The following is a 16851-nucleotide window of genomic DNA, read 5'->3' as shown; positions in this document are numbered from 1 at the left end:
GCCCAACAGTGCTCCCCATCAATGCCCATCAGTGCCCCATCATCAATGCCACCGATCAGTGCTGCCTATCAGTGTCACCTACAACTGCTTACCAGTGCCCATCAGTGCTCTTCAGTGCCCATCAGTGATCTTCAGTGCCACCCATTAGTGCCAACCATCGGTGCCATTTCTTAGTGCCCATCAGTGCTGCCTTATCAGTGTCCATCAGTGCAGCCTCATCAGCGCAAATCAATGAAGTAGAAAAATTATCTGCCTTCAAACAAACTATGAAACTGTTTTTTTTTTTTTCCAAAGTTTTAGGCCTTTTTTCGTTTTGTTTTTTTTGCAAAAAAATTTAAAAACCAATAGTGATTAAATACCACAAAAAGAAAGCTCTATTTTTGTGAAAAAATTGATAAAAATGTAATTTGGGTATAGCGTTGCATGACCGCACAACTGTTATTTGAAATGTAAGAGCACTGAAAGCTGAAAATTGGTATGGGCAGGAAGGGGGTTTAAATGCCCAGTAAGCAAGTGGCTAGGCATTCCCAGCGATCCCTTGCAGCCATTGCTGGCTCATATAAGCGGTCTCATGACCAGACCGTTAAACTTCTCCTCCATTGTAGTTTATCCCCACCATGCTTGACTTGTGTTCAACATTTCACCAGTAAATGTTCATTAGCACATATACCTAAACTTCTCAACCATTGTAGTCCATCCCCACCATACTCGGCTCATGTTCAACATTTTACCAGTAGCAATTAGAATGGAACTATATTAGTGTTAGTGCTTATATAGCTGGGAATTCACGGTTCAGTTGCTGCGATGCTTTTAGCTCAGTCCAAATGAATAACTCACCAGAAAAACAACTAATTAGGCCAACAGTCAATTCTATTCATGGCTGCGGAGAGAGAGGGTGGAGGGACCTTGTTGTTTACTGAAGCAATGCAGCGTCCGTCCAGCTAATAAAAATTACAACAGTTTGATTAGTGCGCTAAGAATTTATTAAAGAGCAACTCTATCCAAAAAACAATGTGTATTATTGCACAAATCTTTTGGCAGCTAGATAAGTCTTTATGTATGTGTGATTCATCATTGGGAGCCTCCTTGGTTGGGCCAAAGGGTTTTGGGGACTGACGTTTAGGCAGAGCCGACCAGTCTGTGACTCTGCCTGAACTCTTGTTTTCCCCTACAGATGAGGTCATGGAAACAGTTCCTCAGCATTTGGAGATGTGACAAGCAGAAGAGGTTAGTAGCTTCTTCACCATAGGTACGTTTTTCTGTGTCTCTTTTAAAATCTGTTTAATGAGAAAGGTAGTAAGATAGTTGGACAGGGTCTTTAATACATGGTAGGTACGCTTTAAGTCCTCTTAGTGTGTCACAGCTTTGGGATGCAGAATGAAATGTATAGCATGTTTTTCTCTGCTCTATAATTGTCACTTTCTCTTGAGAGTTTTGTTTGACCACAAAAACCAGAAGATAATTGTGTTTGTGGGAAACATCCTGTGTGATGACTGCCGCCCTTCTCCCCCCTCCTCGCTGCCGGTGTCTGATCTGGGCTCACACAGACTGACTCTGTATATACACATCGATTGGGACCCTCCAGAACGAGACCAGCGCAACCTCCCACGTGTCTGTCCACTCTGTCTGACACATCACTCACTTTAACCATTGTCCAGAGGCTTTGCCAACTGAGTCCAGTAAAAAAGGGCTTTGTGGAGACCCTTACACCAAGTGCCCAGAAAAGTATACATTCTGTAAAATATTTGCTGGGTGTTTGTAAAAAAAAAAAGTATTTTCAGTTTATTAGCTTATTTGACAAGGCAAGGGCAGGGGTTACCTCTACTAAAAAAAAGTTCCTTCCCTGTTTTTCCTTCTAGGCTATCTATGAGAAAAATGTGCGTGCAATTACTTTTAACCTAAACCACAAGAATTAAGTCTTCCCCTATGTTCCATAGCTTGTGTGGAACTTGTAGTTCATTTCATGAGTTAATGGTTCTTGGACTTGATATATTGTTGACCAATGCCAGTTCTGTTGGCTGATGTCATGTCATCTATATGCAGGTCTAATCTATGACCATATGATGTACCTGGAAGTCCCTTTATTGTCCACAACTCTATTCCCTCTGTTCACTCTACTAAAAAAATAAAAAATAAAAATAATCTTTATCTAGTGCTCATCCCCAAAGAGGCCACTGGAAATAAACCAGGTCTCCCTTACTTGTCCAGAGGCTGCCAGGTCCAGGTACCAGTTCCACAACACTCCTAGGCTCTGTCTAGGGGTGTCGTTTTGAAGATTTATTACAGTACTTTACACAGGGGGTTAGAGGGATGAGAACGCAGGATACTCCAAAAACACAAGCAGGTACAAGGACAGATTCTCAAGCAAAGTCCTTCAGTAGTAGCCCTACGTATTGCTCTAGGTAGAGGGGAGAGCCAGTTAATCTGAGACTCTGTAAGAGGAGGAACATTCCTTGTATCAACCTCTGGCATCTAACCCTCAAACCATAGGCACACTTGAAGATCTAGGCAAAAGGTTCTATTCACAATGTCCAGAGACAGCTCCCCAACCAGTTTTCCTGTGACACTCTTCAGTGAAAGGGGTCCTTCTCCATGGAAGAACATGCCAAGTACATGCTGAGGCCTAACAGACACAGCTCTTCAGTAACACAGGCTGCCTCCAGGGGCAGAGGCCCAAGAAGAAGAGACTTCTAAACAGGCATTCTCTAACATCTATCTTCTCCCAGATACACCATATGGATGCCCCATCCCAAGGACTGGCTGACATCAGATAAATGACAATAGAAAGAATTCATACTTTAAGCGCTGTCACTGTAACTAAAGGGAAAATACAATATATATTCAAAAAGTTGTTAATTGGGTGACAAATGTGGCTTAAAGGACCTTAATCATTGGTAAAAAGTTGAATTTTTATTACAAAAAAGTTTTAAAATCTGGTAGGGCGAGCAAAAATCAAAAAGTACAGTATTAGAAAGGTCAGATAAATATTCATAGTCCTGGGATTGATCCTTCTGTATTATTTCTGCCATCTTCTTCCAGAGGCAGGTAGGAGTAATCAATACCCAGGTTTAGGGATAGACCTGACCAGACCTAGAAAATAAATTGCTGCTCAGCTGGGTACAGCAGAGCCAAAAACTACATTTATCCAACCTAGGTCAGTGCACTACATTTATAACATAAAAGTGTTAGTTCCCCCTAGAAGAGTGAACTGCTTCTCTAATTTGTTGAGTTCAGTCCAATTGCCCAATATAACAGGCTGTGCAATAAGTAGGAAAGGTCACCAAAGTCTAATGCTGCGTACACACGAGCAAAATGTCCGACAGAAAAAGTCAGACGCAAGCTTTTCATCGTATATTCCGATTGTGTGTATGCCTCATCGGACTTTTTTTTTTTTTTTTGAAAATTCTGACGGACCTAGAAATAGAACACATTCTAAATATTTCTGACAGAAATCGGGAAAACCGATAGGAATAGGGTCTGTATGCTGTTCCAATGGACCAAAAATGATGCATGCACTGAAGCAAGTACGAGACGGAAGCTATTGGCTACTGGCTATTGAACTTCCTTTTTTTAGTCCCGTCATATGTGTTGTACGTCACCGCGTTCTTGACGGTCAGACTTTGGTGTGATCGTGTGTAAGCAAGACAGTTTCAGCGGAATTCCGTCAGAACTCCATCGGAAAAACCTTCAGAGTTTATTCTGATGGGAAAACCGGTCGTGTGTACAGGTCATAAGAACCAGCTAGTGATGCAGCACTACCTATGACATACCATCACAGTGATAAAGTGTCCAATCAGATGTTGACTGTAGTTATAGGGTAAATATAGTATGACCAACCATTGTCATGAACCATTCAGGAGGGCAAAGCCATGTAGAGATAGATGGGTGGTTTGCTATAATTTCACCCAATGCAACTCATCGCATAAGTAGATATTCCTCATCAAGGTTATATACAAAAATGTAAAAACTATATCAGAACCGTAGTAACAAAAGAAGTTTAAAATTAGAAAATCATATAAAATACTGTGTCATGATATTCATTTTGTCAGTTATTAAAATTGAGCACCTTGCAATCATGATATGAAAACACATCTATCCATTATAAGAAATAAAACATTATACTGTATATTTTATATAATGCAAACTATTCATTCATAATTCTAAAGATGCAAAATCTTTGTTAAACAATTATTAATTCATATAGTTATTTATAATTTATATATTGTTTTCTGAAGATTAAAAATGTATATGCCATGATGCAGTATTTTCCATATTTTTTCTCATTTTACCTTTTTGTGGTTTCTAAGGTTCTGACATTGTTTTTTTTTTTTTTTTACTTTTTTTTTAAACCAAATAACCCTGATGAAGGGGGTATTATATTATATGTCCGAATGGTGTTGGCTAAGAATACAATGATTGAATAACGCAACTTTTAGTTTAAAACTCATTTGTCAATCTATATTTTTTCACCTAATTGGAGCGGGACACTCACTTTGGTTTTACTTTATTTGTTATTCATGGTCCTTTGATCAATAAGTTTGTGTAAAGAGCAGCCTACATCTTGTGGTTTCTGGTTTGTGCCCGGATTTGCTTCTTTCTACACTTGCAGCTATTAAATGTTGCATGTTCCTATGGATATTACTATCAAGGCCAGAAGGGGGTAGTTATAGGAATGAGTGATGGATTCTCTTTAAAGTAAACCTGTCAGTGTTTTAACTGTCACTTAAATGCTGGCACCATGAGGTGACCCCCGACATTTGTGTTAAATCAAAACCTTCCTTTAACCTTTAATTTCCCTAACTTGGGATTCTATTTCCCCCCCCCCCCCCCCCCCCCCCCCCCCACCCTTTCCACCTACAAACCAATGGACATGGGTGTCAGGGAGAGAAAGAGCATATCTTTTGTGGATGATGTTGCTGGTAGGTAAATCAAGCCCCTTTCTGTTACTGCAATATTTCCACTGTACATATTGCATTGCTTTGTTTCATGTAAATATGTTTTATTTAATTTTAGAATTCGGCTGTATCGTTGCATGACAACTGACAAGCCACAGGTTGCCCATTCCCATTGCAGTTTCTTGGTGGTCTCACAGCCAAATATAAACTTTTATTAAAGGGGTCAAGTGGATGACAATCCCTCATTGGCTTTCTTTCAAATGCCTGTTCATATGGGTGGTCCCACTTACTGGGTCTGAGTCATAAGTCTGATTTCAGTTTTTATAAGTGTATCTTTGAGTATAATGTAACTCATCTCTAATGTGCAAAGTCTTGCAGTCCTACACAGTGACAATTACTCTCTAGGCAGATATATTGCTTTATGTGTTGGATATAATTGTACTAATTGGGCCTATACATAAAATGCAGACCTCCAGACTACTCCTTGGCTATAAAGATAATTGGGTTGGCGCTTCAACAGTGATTGAACGGAACCCGCCATTGGACACCATTAACTCCCAGGTTCGTCAGAATTTCCACTAGGACTGTGAGGCCGCCCTAAACCGACAAGTCAACCTGGAGCTGTATGCCTCTTATGTGTACCTCTCTATGTCTTATTACTTTGATTGTGACGATGTGGCATTGAGGAACTTAAAACTGCAAAATATTTACTGCAAAATATTTTCTGCACCAATCCCATGAAGAATGTGAGCATGCTGAAAAACGTATTAAGATGCTGAACCAACGCGGAGGAAGAATATTTTGGCAGGATGTGAAGAAGCCAGACCGTGATGAGTGGAGCAGTGGCTCTTGATTGTGCTCTTCAGCTGGGGAAAGTGTCAACCAGTCCCTTTTGGATGTGCACAAATTGACTACAGAACGCAACGACCCTCATCTTTGTGACTTCTTGGAAACCCATTACTTGGATGAACAAGTAAAATCCATAAAGGAGCTTGGTGATCATGTGACCAACCTGCGCAAGATAGGAGCCCCACAAAGTGGCATGGCTGAATACCTCTTCGACAAACACACACTAGGGGAGTCCCATGACTGAGCTTTGTCCTGCTTCCTGCCCTCTTTATCTGTTCTGTTTGAAATCTTTATTTGTTTCTTTGCTATATTTTTGACACTAATAAAACTGTACAAGGTGAAAAAAATGCAGACCTCCTCTGGTGCCTTCAAAAATAGTGTCTTCAAAAAGGACTTACTATATTAGATGTAATTATAGATTGTCTTCATGCTTAAAAGGCAGACTTCTTCTGGAGTGTAAAAGCAGTGGTTAAACAGCCCAATAAACCTAAAATTCTAGTGTGCTCTCAGTGTCCTATAAGGAGTTGCAGGAGGAGTAGGCCAGCTGTTGACTTTCATTGAGAAAGTGTTGTTGTACAAAAATACACGAACAATATATTCCAACTACAGATATATTCTTCAGCCAGTAGATGACAGTGTTTATATATTTTTAGCTCCATCTATGGTTAAACTCTCACTTTTCTCTGTATAATAACGTTCATGTTTCCTGTCTGCAGTTAATCAGCAAAGCCCATGTGGACTGTGCGTTGTCTGTTCTATAGGGCTATATACAGGATTTCTAACAGAAAGATTTGCATATCAGAATACATGTATCAGTAAACATGTATGTGCAGGAATGAGGACAGCTGTACTTTTCTACTGACAAAGCAGTAGAATAGCGGCTTAACCACTTCCCAACCGGCGCACGCCGATGTACGTTGGCAGAATGGCACGGGCAGGCATATTGGTGTACAGGTACGTCCATTTCTATATGCCCTGCCATCGCATGTGCGCTGCCGGCGGTGCGCTCGCGTGCCGGTCAGGACCCCCGTGAGTCCGGTCGTGGGTCCCGCACACTCGATCGCCGCGGAGATACCCGCAATCGTCTCATGGGGCGTCTGAACGGGGAGATGCTGTTGTAAACAGCATCTCCCTGTTCTGCCTAGCAACAAGTGACGCTGACCTCTGCTCCATGTGATTGGAGCAGAGATCAGTGTTCACTAACACAAAGCCCAGCCCCCCACAGTTAGTAACACGCCCCTAGGAATTGCTTATTGTGATTCTTTATTTTTTTTTTGTACCAAAAATATGTAGAATACGTATCGGCCTAAACTGAGCGAAACATTTTATTTTTTTTTTTATATTTTTGGGGGATATTTCTTATAACAAAAAGTAAAAAAGAATGCGTTTTTTTTCAAAATTGCCGCTCTATTTTTGTTTATAGCGCAAAAAATAAAAACCGCAGGGGTGATCAAATACCACCAAAAGAAAGGTCTATTTGTGGGAAAAAAAGGACGTAAATTTTGTTTGGGAGCCACGTCGCACGACCGCACAATTGTCAGTTAAAGCGACGCAGTGCCGAATCTCAAAAAGTGGTCTGGTCTTAAGCCAGCAAAATGGTCCGGTCTGAAAGTGGTTAATTCCTGGTAGGGCCACTATCTCCATAGAGTTTATATCTTCCCTTTATGTTCTCTTTGTTTTCATCCTATAATATAAAAACATTCTGGTAAGCAGATTGGCCCATGATGAGATTGACCCCAAAGTGTAGTCCAGTTGTTAAGCACCTTTATGATTTTAAAAGTGAGAGAAGGCAGGTTGGGGTTACTATTCAAATACAAACACACTCCCAGCTCTTGAGTGCTAAAGAATGTAGGTTTAAGTGCAAATTTAGTTTAATTGAAATTCATTTAATTTTGTTTGTATATTCATTTTCTAATGAATTCCAAATTTTCTGAAAAATTCAGATCGGTCAAAAAATGATCGATTCGATTCTAATTCTGTGTAAAGAATAGCTGGTTGTTAAGAAGCAGGCCAGGAAGCCGGCCGCGCATCCTTAACAACCAATTATTCATCAGATGTCAGCAGGCTTCCCCACTGACACCTGAAATGTAAACAAAAGAATGCCGGCAATGAAAAATCCTGAAAAAAACAGTGTGGAGTACCCCCCAATCCATACTATGTCCTTCAGTTCTGGTATGTATTTTAAGGGGAGCCCCATGCCAAAATTAGAAAAAAAATAACGGAAGGGGAGCCCACCCCAAATCTCATACCAGACCCATATCCGAGTATGCAGCCCTGCAGACCAGGAAAGGGGGGGACGAGTGAGCCCCCTCCAAACCATACCAGGCCACATACTCTTAACACGGGGGGTGCTTTGGGGCGGGGCCTCTTCCCCACAGCATGTGGGACTCGTATGGTTTGGGGGATGCTCGGTATTCCCCCCTCTTTCCTGGCCTGCTGGGCTGCATGCTCAGATAAGGGTCTAGTTTGGAATTTGAGGGAGACCCCCCCCCAAACCATACCAGGCCACATACCCTTAACACAGGGGGGGGGGGCTTTGGGGCGGAGCGCTCTGTTGATGGGTACAAGGCCTCTTCCCAACATCCCTCACCAGTGGTTGTGGGGGTCTGCAGGCAGGGGGCTTATCAGAATTGAGGTCCCAAAGCATGTAGGACTCGTATGGTTTGGGGGAGGGGCGCTCATTGGTTCCCCCCCCTTTCCTGGCCTGCTGGGCTGCATGTTCAGATAAGGGTCTGTAATGGAATTTGAGGGAGACCCCGTGCCTTTTTTTTCTTTTAGTTCGGCATGGGGGGGGGGGGGGCCATGCTGTTTTTTTCAGAATTTTTAATTGGCGTCATTCTTCTGTTTACATTTCAGCTGTCAATGAAGTGAGAAGCCCACTGACAGCTGATGAGTCATCAGTTAAGGATGTAGCGGCTGGCTCTAATCGGTCGATCATTTTTCGGCTAATCCAAATTCGTATAGTTTCGAAAATGTGGAATTTGTTAGAAAATTTATAAATGAAACAAAATTAAATTAAACTAATTCTGAAATGAATCAACAAAACAAAATTAACTACATAACAAATCTATCCGAAACTAAACAAATGTTTCCATTCTGCACATGTCTAACTATAAGAATTGTAGTTCTTAAAGGAGTACTGCACCATACTTGTTAATGGAGGCTAGCATGCTATGGACAATTCCCACAAATGCCTTCTCCTGGAGGAGGAGAGCTTTGCGGTTTTCCTGGGCAAATCCACTGAGATCTCGTCAGTCCAGGAAGTGGAGAGACAGGTACAGATCTCTTGTCAGAGTCTGTCTCACATCTGAGGGACCAGAGCCATTGTAGAGGAGCTAAGGGGTTCTGTTGCTGTGCCTTTTCATACACAGGGAGAGAGGATGGACCTGCAATCTCTTCAGTCTTTCAGAGCTGTCTTCAGAGATTTAGTTTGAGAGGAAGAAAGAGTTGCTGTGCCTTCAGGATTGGAGCTGAGAGACTATGGCCTGTGTGAGGGACCTGATCATTGGGACCTGCTGATTGCCAAGCCATTGGTATCAGGCTAACTGCCTTCCAGGAAATGGTGAGATGAACTACATATCCTGCCACAAACACCTGCCACACACTGTTAGGCCAAATAGAGACTGCTTCTACTTAGCAAACTATCTCATATCATCCAACCACACTCTTAAAGGGACAGTCCACCATCCAAAGAAGGGCCCGCCGTAAGCCGGCCAACTGTTAATTACTAGGTACCAGGTACTTTCTATCACCTCCAGGAGTACACCCACACTAGAAATGAAAAAGAGATTAACGTCTGGTGTGACCCCTCTGACACCTCCATCCCTAATAATGTACAAAAAAACAAGAAAAATATCCCTGGGACTTTAAATGAAGTGAGAGAGGTTTAGCCAATGTCCACAGCAAACACTAAGCCCTTGTACACACGGTCGGAGATTCCGATGGAATGTGTCTGATCGGACCGTTTTGTCGGATATTCCGACTGTGTGGTCTCCATCGGACTGTTTCCGTCGGAGTATCCGACGGACCAAGTTTTCCAACTTGTTGGTAAAATCTTCCGACAAAATGCTCAGATCGGACATACTCTGATCATGTGTAGAGAATTCCGATCGGACAAAGTGCCACGCATGCTCAGATCAAATTCCTACATCAAAGCTATTGGCTACTAGCCTGAACATAGTCCCATCGTAACGAAATAACGTCATCACGTTCTGAACGATCGGATTTTTCGACAACTTCATCCGACCGTGTGTATACAACAGTTTCGGGCAAAAATCCGTCGGACAAAATCCGACGGATTTGGTTGTCGGACTGTCCGACCGTGTGTACAAGGGCTAAGACAAAATCAATTTTTTTTATTTGTTTCAAAATGTAATGTAACAGAGCGGCAACAACAATGATTGTGAGTTACTCGGCATAATAGCCAATGTACACAACACAGATGAAAGTAAATATACAAAGATTTATTACAAATGTCGTACATCCATGAGCAACAATAAAACGTAAAAGTTGCTGGGTCAGTAAATACACATACACAATAAGAAAATAAAATGTACATAAATGTGGACAGGGAAGTATGTAAACATAATGCAGACATCAATAATACCCAGCATGTACTGGCATAAAACAAGCATCAATAAAGCCCTATGCATTTCATGAGACCCTACTCGCTTCTTCAGGGGAAGATGCATGAATGTTGTATCTGCAATGCAAATAATAAGATCAATAAATGTATGTTGTTGATAAATGGGGGCAGGTGGAATAATTGGCAAGAGAGGTCTGAAACGAAGGCCTCATACTTACCGAAGGTCTGAGATAAATCGCCAAATGCTGGATATCAAAAATGGCAGCTGTGTAGTGCATCCAGCTCGGGAGCTGAGGGGGCAGAACAAAGGCCACAACAGGGGAACATCCGGAGGATCAGCACAGTCTGGATAGGGGTATTTCTCACTGCGGTCTCCACTTAGCCCCTTAAATGATGTCTGGAAAATGTCTGCAAGGATGCACATATATCAGAGGGCAAGATAATTGCAAAATGGGCTTAATGTATAGGGTTCTAAAATTTAATTTATATATACATAAAGATGTAAATAAATTAATTAAGATTATTATGCCGCGTACGCACGATCAAATTGTCCGGCGGACTTTATAACGAACGGACTTGGCCACACACGGATGCTCCGAAAGTCCGGCGATTTCTAACGAGATGGCGTACAGCACGTACGACGGGACTAGAAAAAGGAAGTTCAATAGCCAGTAGCCAATAGCTTCCTTGCCGTACTTGCTTCAGAGCATGCGTCATTCTTAGTCCACCAGACTAGCACACTGATGAACGGATTGTCTGCTGAAAGCCAAGTCCGGCGGACAAATTTTGAGTCAAAACTACTTTCTAAGTCCGCCGGACTTTACGATGAAAATGTCCGCTGGAGCCCACACACGATCGAATTGTCCGGCGTGCTGTGGTTCGATGGTGTGTACGCGGCATTAGAGTATGTTGGTAAGAAGGACTATCTGAAATATGGATTATGGTAAATGCATGAATGCAGACCAATATAGTTATAAAGCTGGTATGGGCAGAGAGACTACGGGGCAATATAGAAATTTTATAAGTATTACATGTGTATAAAGACAATGTAAGTTACTTTTTAAAGTTTTTGTCTAGTCAAAACAGTTTGTTTTTTGATTTTGGTAGATCAAGGAAGGATTAGCATATCTATCAGGTCTTTAATGATGTATATATTCCCGCTAAACAGACTTGCTCTCTATATTTTTCATAAAGTGATGGGAAATGCTAAATTTTCAGTTGTCACTGGAACAGGCGACAGGAAGAAAGCTTTGAATGGGGAGAACTTTTGGACAGTGTCCAAAAGGGAACTTCCCCTCACTGTAAATCTCTTCTTCTTTACTGCTGTGTGTTCAAGATTAGAAGAAGGTTTTGACTATATGTATTCGTTACGTTATGCTATACATGAGTGCTTGACCACATACAGTCACCCCATCTCATTTACTTCCACCAGATGGTGCATGTCAAGTGGGTTCCCAAAAATACAGTTGGCAAGTTACCAGCTTATTTCTTATTAATGATTAGAGACAAAATAAGGATTTCAGAAGGGCTTGTGTTGATAAGCAAATGAAATTTGCTTTGCCTTCTAAGCTGCTTCACTGCTTCAAGCTGCTTTTGCATTTTCATTGACTTGTATAGGAGGAGAGAATCAGTTCTGGCACAAACAAAAGCCCACTGACACAGGTCCTAAATGTGTCAAAGGATCACCAATGATCAGTTACAAAAAATGTTTTATACTATCCCAACAACTGGTCAATGTATAAGCTTTCGCCAACACTGACAACCAAAAGGCATCCCAGTTGGATATTTAGGAATGATGTCTGGATGGTAAATGCAGTCATACCAGGACCACATCAGTTATTTTATGTAATTTCAGTTACAAGCACTTGCTCATTGTTAGAATTAGCCATCCCTAACAAGTATCCTCATCTATGAGATCTGGTTGGCCAAATCAGTTGAAGATGGGGCCACCACCAGATAAGATGGAAGCTGTCAGGCAGTCTGCTCTGCCAACTTATGATCAATTCTCTGGATGTAAGCATTAACCTGACACCATTGTTTTGTGTCCACACACTATTGTATTAAATAGATTTGAAACTTAATATTCTGACTTAGTTTAATACTCTTGATATGCTGTTGGAACAGTTGATAAAATAATACATTGCAATGTTCCACTCACAACACTTGGCTTTTCATATAAATAACATGTCAAGCTGTAAAGTAGAGAGAGAGCATGCAGGAAGGAAGGAGGTTCGGAATGGAGGGGTACATTGACACTCCCAAGGTGATTAGATTTCAGCTGGTGGTCCGATAAGGAGAATGCGGGGGAGTAATAGAAGAAAGCATTCCTATATCCTGACATGATCTAAAACACTGACCACTGGAAATGATCTCGGGAGGATATCAGGATATCACATAGTCAAGGAACTACAGCAATACACATATAGGAATTCTTCTCTTTGTTACAGATGTCAGTGCTGCTCAATATACTTTTTCTAAGACTCCATCCACTCTGACGCTTTCCTGACAGGTTTCTCTTTTTTTACAGAGCAAAAAGCAATGATAGTGTCAAAAAATTACCTTAAGTAGCCAGTCAGATTCTTACTAAAGTTACACCAGTAAAATATGAGGTCTGGTGGGTTGCTACAAGACCTGAGCAAGCCGGGCAAAGTTTGGTTCACTGGACATTTATTGAACATAGCTCTGAACCCAACTGATGTATTTAGGAGCCAAATCTATTTTTTTTCCAGACCTTTTTTCAAGGTTAATTCACAGGCTTTAGCTACAAAAAAAAGGGGAATGGTTAGCTGGGCACTACCATGGTGGACATGTATCAATGCAAAAAGAACAGATCCCTGGTCAGCTTCTGTTCATAGCCAAACTCGTCGAGACTCTTGGTCAAACGTAGTCAAATATAGTCATTCCCTAAACAAAAACAAAGTAGATAAAAGCACCTAAACCGTGATAATTTAAGTAATTTATTTAAAAAATAAACAATGTCCTCCAATATAAATCTAACCGTAATCACGTCATCTAGCAACGTTGATCCTCATCACTCATGATGATTCGCCGCCTGGCAATTTTTCCTCGCTACCTAATGAAGTTTCCATGTCTCTACAACAACCCACCACCAGACGATGCTGCCCTGCTGTCACTCCCAGTATAAACGGCAGATCTCTGCCTCCTGATGAAGTTTCCACTCCACAATGACCCGCTGCCTGACAATGTTGATTCACACTACCTGCACAAAATTACAAAAATTAAAACAAAAAAACTATCCTGAGCCAGCTGCTATTGGTAAAAGAACAAGCTGGGGATCTTGGGTGACATAATTGACCAAATATGGTCATGATCATATTTGGTAAATGATGGGTCATCGTGGCACTGTGAAAACATCGTCAGGTGGCAGAGCAACATTATTAGGTGGTGAGTGGCTGTGATTGATGATGATCTACATCACCAGATTAATTTATTGACATAGGATTTAAGTTAGGGGACATTGTTTATTTTTTTTACTTACAACTTTTTTTTGGAAAATAAGTAACAAGAGGTACTATGTAACACATAATCATTCACCTGGGGGTGGGTGTTTGGGGGGCCAGTTTATTCTAAGGGATTCTGATATATATCCCCCCTACAAACCTCCACATCTCTTTTAGAGGACAGGATAGGGGGAGGGGGGGGGGGCACTGGTGCCTTCAAAAACCTTCCCAATATCGAAGACAGGAGACCTGGTATCATTCAGAAGAGGGGTGATTGATCATTCCCCATTCTACCCCTGCCTCTTTCCTGGCCATGCAGGTTGCATGCCAGATTTATGCTCTTTTATACATTTTAAGTGGGGCTACACTCTGTTTTATCTTAAACGGAAAATGCACAGAAAAAATGGGGAAAAACATAGGGTTGCCCCTAAAATTCAAATCCCTTATTCAGGCATGTAGTCTGAGTAGCCAGAAAAACAGAACAGAGAGCATGAGCCCCCCCAGGCCAGCTCACATACCTTCAACATTGGGAAGTTACCTTTAAAGGGGGATTGCAAGGCATCTTGTCCCCATGTTGAGGGGACAAAGGCCACATTCCCACAGCCTGTCCCCCAAATAGGATGTGGAGGGAATATATCAGAATCTGGAAGCCCCCTTTATAATAAGGGGGCCACCAGATACCCTGACCCCCCCATCCAGGAGTATGATTATGGATTACTCATTCCCCCAAAAATACTGTTAAAAGCAACTATAGGAAATCTAACGTCAATCACATCGTCCAGCAGTGTAGATCCCAATAAGTCATGATGACCCTCTGCCCAACGATGGCGACCCACTGACATAACGACCTGCTGCCAGATGATGTTCATCAATGACACTACTGCCACAAAATGACAGAATCATGGCTGGCTGCTGTATATAAACAATCAACCAGTTGTGCTGGGTGACATTAATGACTAAATGTGATCAAAACCATAATTGGTCAAAGACATCACAGCTGGTTTGTTTCCAAATATAAATGATAAATCTCTGTATCATGTTTGTCTACAAACAGCAACCAAGGGTTCAGGTAGACGAACTGGCTAAATATGCTCCGTCTGTTAGTAAAACTGCAAACAGGCTGTTTGTTGAATTCATGTTCAGCCCAAACCCAAATCTGATCTCTACAGCAAGCCCCATACATGTGATCAGAAATTCTGCCAGCAAAAGTCGGACGTGAGCTTTCGGTCAGAGATTCCGACCATGTGTATGCTCCATCAGACTTTTGGTGGCAGAAATCCAACCAGCAAAAGAATGAGAGCAGGTTCACTATTTTTCGGTCGGAAAAAGTTCCGATCAGAAATTCCGATCATCTGTACAAATTCCGACACGCAATATTCCTATGCATGCTCGGAAACAATTTGACGCATGCTCGGAAGCATTGAACTTCATTTTCTCGACTCTGTAGTGTTGTACGTCACCATGTTCTCGGCGGTTGAAAGTTCAGAGAACTTTTGTGTGACCGTGTGTATGCAAGCCAAACTTGAGCAGAATTCCATCGCCAAAAAAATCCGCTCGTGTGTACAGGGCATAATTGCTCTAGAACACTGAACTTTATACATTACTCTTTTTTTTAAAGATAAAAATAGAAGTATGGGAATCCACCCCAAAAAATCATACTCACCTAGATGGCTGCAGCACCGATCCCAGCTGCAGAACGAGCTGCACTTCTGTGAATCCATACGACAAGAATAGCAAAATAGCTTTTCCTTTCTCTTACTAAGGCAGGCCATAGATTCTGCGATTCCCCCAGGTGAATGTCTCCCGTGGGGCTAATTATTGCTAGCGACCATAGCTGCTGACAATAATCAATCACATGCTAGAAAGCCAACATGCTGGTTGTACCCAAGTCGATCGATAGATTGACTTGGGTACAATCAGTCTGCCCATAGATGGATCCAATCTCAGCCGGGCCCTGCTGAACCGGCCGAGATTCAAACCATTTATAGCCAGATTTGGGCTTTTTTTCTCGATTGCTTCTTCTCCTGACCTATTCATCTCCTATACGTCTCATTTTTTCTGCTCTTTTTTCACTCTCCTTTCCTGTTTCTACTCTCAATTACCTTTTCTCTCTCCACTATTTCTTCTTATATCTGTTCTTTTCTCCTTTCCTTTTCAACAACACTCCTCTTTCTCCTCTTATCTCCTCTTCTCTGTCTCTCCTCTACTTTCTTCTCCTGTTCTCATCTCTCTCCATCACTCTTTCACTTCTCTTCTCCCTTTCTCCCATGAGTTGTCCTCACTTCTCTACTTTACTTATTGACCATCTTTTCTTTTTCTCCTCTCTACCTTCTCTCCCATGTTTCTCTTCTTCTCTGCTCTCCTCTCTTTTCTTCCCCTCTCTTCCACATGTCTCTCTTTCTCTGTTTACCCTCTCCTTTCCTCCCCTTGTCCTTTTCTTTCCACTCCTTGCTTCTCTCTTCTCCCTTTATCTTCCTCATTCATCCTCTGCCCTCTTCTCCCTTTTCTCATCTCCTTTTATCTTATTGCTACTATTTATCCTCTTGTGTCCTTTCATGCTCTTCTTTCTTTGCCCTTTTGGCATTCTCTTTTGATTTTCTTCGTCAATTTCTGTATCATCTATGTTGTATCTTTCTGTCCCTCTGTCTGTCTCTCCGTCTTGATAGAGCTATGCTTTGGTTGTTATAAATCAGCGTTGTGAGGCTGCATTGCTTCATCTGTTATTCTTGTCTCCCTGGATACATGTGAAGCAGCTCGTGCTGGATTCTGGTTGATAATTCCATTCAGATGTGGGTTGACGTGCTGGGGGTCCCATCGTGTGTCACACAGTTCCCTTTGAAATCTTATTCTTCATGATCAAACAATGTCTGAGACCCCTAACAAGCACAGGTGTGCCCCTTTTATGTGGCTTTATATCCATGTGGGGATGAGGGGCAGCTGGGGAACATGCCCACCAGAAGGAGAACAGCTGCCAATAGGTAAAGAGGGACCCTGCAGAATACTATGATGGGAAGGAGTGTTTTATACACTGCTGGGAAATTGGTTAGGTGTAATACAGATG

General features: G+C 41.8%; 1 long non-coding RNA gene and 1 pseudogene across 1 annotated transcript; one reads left to right on the top strand and one right to left on the bottom strand.

Annotated features, from left to right (window-relative positions):
* The first annotated feature begins 5342 nt into the window (after nt 1-5342).
* LOC143988823 (ferritin heavy chain, oocyte isoform pseudogene) lies at nt 5343-6091 on the top strand (annotated as a pseudogene).
* A 4134-nt stretch (nt 6092-10225) lies between these two features.
* On the bottom strand, nt 10226-16594 carry LOC143982416 (uncharacterized). Its single transcript, XR_013274451.1, has 3 exons — nt 15454-16594; nt 10548-10737; nt 10226-10446 (listed from the first exon to the last, which is right to left on the bottom strand). It is a non-coding gene; the product is annotated as an uncharacterized LOC143982416 (long non-coding RNA).
* Between the last annotated feature and the right edge of the window lie 257 nt (nt 16595-16851).

Source organism: Lithobates pipiens, unplaced genomic scaffold (assembly GCF_037356315.1).
Source record: "Lithobates pipiens isolate NorthernLeopardFrog02 unplaced genomic scaffold, aLitPip1_a1.2 Scaffold_1, whole genome shotgun sequence".
Taxonomy (NCBI): domain Eukaryota; kingdom Metazoa; phylum Chordata; class Amphibia; order Anura; family Ranidae; genus Lithobates; species Lithobates pipiens.
Note: the sequence above shows the minus strand (reverse complement) of the source record. Positions and strands in the feature narration are given on the sequence as shown.